A 7,839-nucleotide genomic window follows, 5' to 3' on the forward strand; every position below is an offset into this window, starting at 1 on the left:
AACTGGTGGTGGTTACAAAGAGAGGAGTCTGCACTGGCGGAGTGAAGTTGATCCTGGGAAAGGTATGGGAGAGAGTTATTTTCCCTATGAAACTGGTAACTGATCTCCCTGTGTTTAGTTCAACCCACGAGCTTTCTCTTTCCTATTCCTCCTACTTTCTCCTGGCATCCCACTGAGTGAGTGGTTGGATGAGAGTTTGGCTGCTGGCTGGGGCCAACCCATTTCATACAGCTGGGAATCTGGGACAGTGCCTGCAAGCAAGATTTGGTTTTATGGGAGGAAAGACGGGGGAGTGGCTGATGAAAGTGAAAATTAAATCTCAGTCCTACATTGAGTTCCCAGTTACACTCTAGTTTTGCACTAAACAAAATTACACCATATTAATATACAAGCAATCCAAGAGAAGCATCTGGCCTCTGGTTCTCATGATAAGACAAATGAAGGCCTGCTACCTAAGCTATGCTATGAAGTCTATGGACACTGTCTCACTTAACCTGGGAAAAATTAGTTGATATATATAGTGCTATATAATTATTTGTTTGGATCACATTCAAGTACAGAATTATGCCACTGAAGGTCAAAAGATTCCTGTATAAACATTAACTACTTCTACACAACAGGTGTAAGCTTGATAATGGTCTTTGAAATTGCAAGATTTGGTGAATTCTGAAGGTTGACTTCAGTCAAAAACAAGGTGTTATCAAGAAAGCATTTCACCACTGAATGATCAGGTTCTATTCTTTCTATTGTGACAAAAGCCAGGCCACAACTTTAGTTCCTAAAACCCCCTCCTCTCTTATTCTCAGTTTCTGATCTAACAGATTAATCTCTTTTTCCTGCAATTAAGATAGAGCACAGCTGAGTGCACAGCAAGAGGAAGGAGGTAGGGTCCAGTGTTGTGCATCTCTGTGTGTTTTATTTTTTATTCTTTCGATTTCTCAAAGGTTCATGAGCTTTGCCAGATGGCCTTTATCCTCTGTCCCTCCTCTTTACACCCTTACCATAGGACAATCAGAGAATACTCCTAGAGTTAAGACATGCCCCAGAAAATAATGCACTACTGAACCCACGATAACCGCTACCCAGTCAGAGGGCTATACTAAAGTAAAGAAATGGAGTGGAGGTGTTGGCATAAAAGTAAGTGAGGAACAAGAGCCTGCCCAAACACATTCAAGGGTTATTTGGAACATGTTTGGAGACTTGGAGAAGGCAGATTCAGAAGGTCACTTATAGCTCATTAATCCAAAGTCATATCCAACTGCCTCATGTGCAAATGTGTGGACAGATGAATTCAGCCCCAAAGCTTCCTGAAGTAGGAAGACAAGGACAGAGGAAAAGAAAGAGTGAAGATGATTGAATGGAATGGGAAGGAAGATGCAATCTCATCAGGCCTGCAGTACTTAGCTGGTTTGCCACCTGAAATTCAGGGAGGTACCCCACGTGGTTCCTATACAGTGAACTCAGACTTCTAACTACTCATGTGTGTGTGCAAACTAGATATACCCTTATCTGCTAAATAACTCAAGACAGATAACTGAGCAGTCTCACCCCTATGTGCACATACAAATGTATGAGAAAGTGCTGGAATTTCTTCTCTGGATTTCATGGGGAGAATGGCTTTCTCCAGCTCCAGATTCCACAAGTCTTTCATACACCCCAGAAATTATACTGGCTTCTGTCCTGTTATTGGCATGACAGCTTTGGGGATAGAGTTTTAATTTTTGGGTAACAACAGAATATCTTTATCTGGTCCGGTACTTTTTATTTTAATTAAACTAATCCACAGCTAGGCCGTGGAGGGGGCATAGAGCTTCTATACCAGCATCTCAGAAGTATTTCAGACTACATATAGGACCTATAAATGCTTCAAGTTCTCAAAGATATACTGAGTACACTTATTACCATTTTCTGGAAATAACTAGCTTTTATTTAGAAGTCTGACATATTTCCCACCCTTCAGAAAACACAAAGGTTTGTTATATAACTTTGAAGTTTTTCTTCTAAAATATGTAAATAGCACGTAAAGAGCAACTAAATTACAAATAGCATACATCCACGACATCAGCTAATTTTAAATGGAAACAGCACATTCTGTGCAAGAAATATGTCATAAAGGAGCACAGTTAAGAAATGAGATTCAGTCTGGAAATGTTATGTGAGCCTTTTTGATTAAAAATAATTCTACTCACAAATGAGAAATAAAATGCATACGCTGCATACCAAGAATCAAACCTGAGCATGAACTGGGGGTATTTGACATTTCCATCTTCATCAAGGGGGATTCTGTCAAGTAGCAGCTCAAACTCTTCATCAGTAATCTCCACACCAAACCTGAAACAAACAGGAGTTAGCAGCACTTGCTTGCGGAGTTCACATTTGGGTCAACAGTACCCACAATATCCTGAGCATATGGCTGCCATTAACTCTTTGTTACTGCTTGGGCCCTCAAGATCAAGAGCACCACGTGAATATCAGAGGTTAATCAGGGTTTTGATCGCTTCAGCTTTCTCAAAGAAAGAAATTCTACCCTAGAATCCCGGCATTGGTGGGGCACAGAAATAGAAATACTAGCATATTGAACTGTGTGCAATTGTCTTCTATAAGAAGTTATTCATTACACTAAAACACTGGTATTGCTTTAACTAGTTAACTCTGAAAAGCTTTTCATTTGGACTGTTTAGCATGAAAGAAAATGTAGAGAAAAACTGTCTTTTTGGGAAACAGCTTCTTAGTGCTTTTGGAAAGCATTTCATAATGGCTTTAAAGACATTTTACATACAAATATTTAAAAGTGGCAGTGTTTATTCATCAGCAAGAAAGTGTTTTCACCTCTTCAGAACAATCAAAACATAATCCTCGAAATACTGGCATAAACAGGAATGACTTAAGCAATAATAAAGAACAAGGCACTCATTCATCATTTTGCAAAGCTGATAAACTCAGCTGACTTTTGGAGGGATATATTTTTTTTTGACAAGGCAATTGAAATGTATACAAAATAAAGTACTTATTCGTTGTTTTAGTTTCATCATCATGCTTTCCCATTTTATGTAACTCAAGAAATCTTCCTGTGAGAGTGTAATTTGTCCTTAACTCCTCTTGGGGATTTCTGATTCAGAGGATTGGCACATGGAGAACAGCTCATTCTGTAGAATACTTTACTCTGCTTTATTTCTGAGGAAGTCTGCTGAGGAGGGCAGATACAACTGCTTTTGGATTTGCCCTCAGCTGACAGTATCTTATTTTACTAGCTTTCAACTTCACTATCTGCAGCCTCACTTATTATTTAGACACGTGCAATTAGAGAAGCTTTAGTTCAGTCAACACATATAAACCCACACAGAAATAATGCACACCTGCAGCATTTTTTACCTGTCAAAGAACATAAAACCTAACCTGGTCAGGGAATGTCAGTGAGAACAATTTTCCAAGAATCCATAGCTATTTCAGGGTTACACCATTGCACAGGCCATTTGAAGACTAGCTATTTGCACATGTGATCAATGGGCAAAATCTATTTGCTTACATGATCAGTTAAACAAAATCTCAGATTGTTGCTATCTCCTAATCCTTCCCTCCATCACTTGCATCAAGGAGTGTCATAACAGAAAGGAGTTTAGGTTGTATATAAGGCATAAACAGTAGGAATCTATGTTGAAAACCAAAAAGTTAGGTAAATTGGCCAACTTCTAGCCCTGAAACTAGAGCAGATAGATTGTTTAGTCACTGTATTACTTCTCTCTATGGACACTTCTCTGTGTGTAACCATAGTCACAAAGAAAGCTAAAAAGGTTCTACATAAAGTAATACATGAGATCCACTGAAGAAAAAGAATAGAACTTACTGCAACATTTCAAGAAAATGCCTTTTCATATTCATCATTAGTGCCTTCAAAAAGGAAGGGAAGCAACAAAGCCACAAATTGTTCAAAAAACAAAATGAAGCTCTTTGAACAGAGTTCTGGATTTAAAGACAAAGAATTGCTGTGATCTAAAAAATGGGAATAAGGAGAGGAACATAGGCTCATAAGATTTGAAGTTTGTCTTAATGTTTATTACCCAATTTGTCCTCTCTTAGAGTAAGACTACATAATTCCAAAGGGAGGCCCTACTTCTCTCACAATGTCATTTGCCTCACAACAACAATTTTTGTAAAGCATAGAAGCAGACAAGAAACAATCTTTGAATCAGTCATTAGATTCAGTTATCTCCAGGCTCTGGCTTATACTAGTTTTTCCTCTCTATAGAAAAAGATATGTCCTCTTATATAAGTTCCAATATAAGTCTATGAAAAAACCACAGAAATTGCAATTTTTAAATTTCTTTTTTTGTGAGCAAAAGAGATTCTTGATGCAAAATGAGAGAAAAATCTTCACTTCTGGTAACCAAATGAAAAAACCCCAAATAACAAAGCGCCTTAACAGGTAAATGAGTAAGAATTTTCTTGGTGTTGGACCCAATATGACCATGATATGTTACTGAGAATAGTTCTTATTAACCTATAGAGGTTCAGCATAGCTCTGAGTAGCTGCTCATTTAATTTCACTTAAGGAAATAATAATGATAATTCATTACTAGCTCGTAGCCTGAACTAGAGAGGCAGGTCTCTAACCTGTAGTGAACCAAGCCCCTGAAGCAATCACAACAAGGGCTTCTGATCAGACTGCTTTCATAAGAAGAAAAAACTGCTCTCCATATCCAGCCAGATTAGGAGACCACAAAATAAAAGGTTTATCTATGTTTAATGCTCAAGAAAGTTAATGCACTGTAAACTGCCAATATGGATAAATTTATACTCACATGGAGAAGTTAACTTCCTCTTTCCTGTAAATAATTTCTCATTCCCAGCATTAGCCTATAACTGTGATCTGTAATACCCAAGCAGGACAGCTGATCTCTGAAACCCCAGTCATGCACTTGACACTGCACAATAGATTTTATGAGGAAAATACCACAATCATTAAAAAAGCTAATTAAATAAATAATTTCTATAAGGAGGGTGGGTCAGAATCATGTTCTCTTCAACACTTTGCTCTTCATCAGCCTTCAAATAGTTATAACTGAAGCATTGCTACTGACACACAACCCATCCCTGAAAGTGGCTGGGGAAAACAGCAGCCTGGAAAGAACTCAGTGATTTCTGGGTGCTGCATTCCTTCTTACAAGATGCCAGAAGTAATTTCAGTCTGGAAGGTCCCCAAGCTTCCCAAATGCACCCAGGAGACAGAAGCTGATCCTGAAGGTGTGGTCTGAAGCATGTCTGTATATATTTACTTTTTAGGGTGGTCAATCCTACTGATATAGGAGAGGAATCAATGTACGGTCCTCGAGGGTTTTCTCTCCCTGCCATATATTGTGTCTGCAGGTCAGAAAATACATAGGCTGGCCTAAGTTAGTGAAGCTGGGGGAAGGGAGGAACAAGGCTGCACCAACTTTGCATACTGACATTTTCTCCATTATTAAAATTCCAAAGACCTATTTTACATTACTGATCTCGGGATTTCTGGAAACATGCTGTGACTACATTACATCCATCGTGTTCACTGGTGTGGAAACTGAAAAAGCATTGAATGAAGAGAGTGTATGGCCTATACCATTTGTTATCCCAAACACTGATATTATACCTCTCATTCTGAACTTCCCCTCAAGCTTTACAAACACTTCCATGATGTACAAAAGCAGTAAACAGGAGAATCAAGTGTTCCAGCACTCAAATGCAGCCACCTGAAACTAAGCAATGATTTAATCAAACAACAACAGCACACAACAGATGAATCACTGGGTTCTCCGGGGCACATTTTCAAAAGCAGGTGCAATAGGCAGGGCTTGAGAAAAAGATATCTGTTAACTGGAGGGTTAAGCCTATTTAGACAGAAGCTGATGCAAAACACAAGGGACTGGTTAACAGCGAAGTTGAGAGAAAATGCTTTGGCAAGAAGCCCAGAACCCTGGCAAAGGGAACACCTGCAAAAAGTCACATGTGGTTTATTGTACCAATACCTACATTTGCACATGCAAACTAAGAAATTGTTATTTCCATTTTATCCTATGTTTAATATCGGCAATATCCCCAAATAGAAGTTCTTACCTCTCATATCTTACATCCAGGAGGCAGAGTAAGTTAAGGTAGATTGGCAAATTCAGCAACTGTTTCAGTCAGTTACTGAAGTGTCTTTTTATCATCTATAAAGACACTACTACTGGGTACCTATGCAACAGCATGTTTTTAAAAGGTCATTATTGGAAAAGAGAAGATGCAAAAACATGTCCTCTACAAGAAAGCAATTGGGAAGAAGCACAGAAAGCAGAGGTGAAGAACTTAATAGGAGTCAAGACTAGCATGCTACAGGAGCAGAGATGGCAAGGCAAATAAGATTGCAGACCATGTCAGAGGGATAAGCAGTCTAAAATTCTGATGGGTATGTGAAGCAAGAATGAAGCATTTATACTGATCTGATTGTAAAAAGAAGTAAGTGGGAGGAATTTTCAAACAGGGCATGATATACCCAGAAAGATAAGCTAAGGGTTTATTCCAGCAGTGTGACCTCAGATCTGTCCCAGGAACAAGGGCATAGCAGAGATACAAGGGCATAACAGAGAAACCACAGCAATTGTGGGGTGCACAACCCTACAGGTACCATGTGCAAGCACATGCAGAGGGACCATGGTTCCTGCTGGCAGGCAGAGCAGGAATTAACTACATGCTGCATTTGCTTATAAAAAACATGGCCTCTGTCAGCACCTCTTGTGCATTTTCTAAGGGATCACCTGGTATTTCACCTGTGAAAGCAACACTAACAAGTCAGTGTCACAAAGGAACCAGAAGCAATCTCTCTCATCTGGCAATTTTTAAGGAATCAGCAACAACGATTTGGGCAAGTACTTAAACATTTATGAAAAGATTTTAACAATGGACTTAAAAAAACCTGGAATTATATTGTATTGGATCCACCAGTTCCACTTCCCTCCAGAAACCCTTCCTTTTCCCACCTCTCATGACATAAACACTGAAAGTATTGGTGTGTCCATATCTGTGGTGTTAGATTTCTATTTGGCACTTCAATCCTCTCATAGATCTCAAGGAAAACACCAAATGTAATTCACTAGTCTTCACCTATCAGGCAACTTTCTTGAAGGCGAGACACCTAATACATAAAAACCAGGCTTGGAAAGCTGAACCACTGCAATCTCAGTGTAAAAGAGTGGCTGGGAAAACTGACATGCAAGATTTAGAGGCAGGGAAAGGAAAATTACTCAGTTTGTTATTAATTCTTTGCTTATATACTGTTGCCTCTCTGGTTTGTAATGCTTCTAATAACCAGCTACTGCAATTCAACTCCAAGTCATTATTAGTTCCTGATATTGCAACCGTATCTTTTTTGCAGGACATTTTTCCAACTAATCTCCAACATTTAACATTAAGCAGGCCTCTCCATTCTTGGCATTTATATTTACATACTGGAATGCTGTTTCAGAGCATGTTTAATTCAAAAGCCAGATCCTTCAGCCACTTAGGCAAGCAGCAGTACAACACAAATGTTCTGCCATTTAATCACAATGTCTCCATCAAAGCATCAGCCAGGATGATGCACACTTCAGCAGCAAAACAGGGCTTAACCTACTGCTCCAGACAACATGGTGCTCCTACAGCCACGTTTTATCCTCCCATTCAGACCCAGCCAGTAGGTAACAATCTGCCAGGGTTGTTGGATCATGTCACAGGCTATTCAGAGCCTGATCTCCTAACTTGAGTGAGTTAGTTAAATGTCTTCCAAAATTTGGCCCGAAAGTCTCCTGTTATTTAAATACAATCAAAGCAACAAAAATTTGTTCCATGAGG

Source organism: Agelaius tricolor, unplaced genomic scaffold, assembly GCF_023055355.1.
Source record: "Agelaius tricolor isolate 1412-34295 unplaced genomic scaffold, bAgeTri1.0.p SCAF_8, whole genome shotgun sequence".
Taxonomy (NCBI): Eukaryota; Metazoa; Chordata; class Aves; order Passeriformes; family Icteridae; genus Agelaius; species Agelaius tricolor.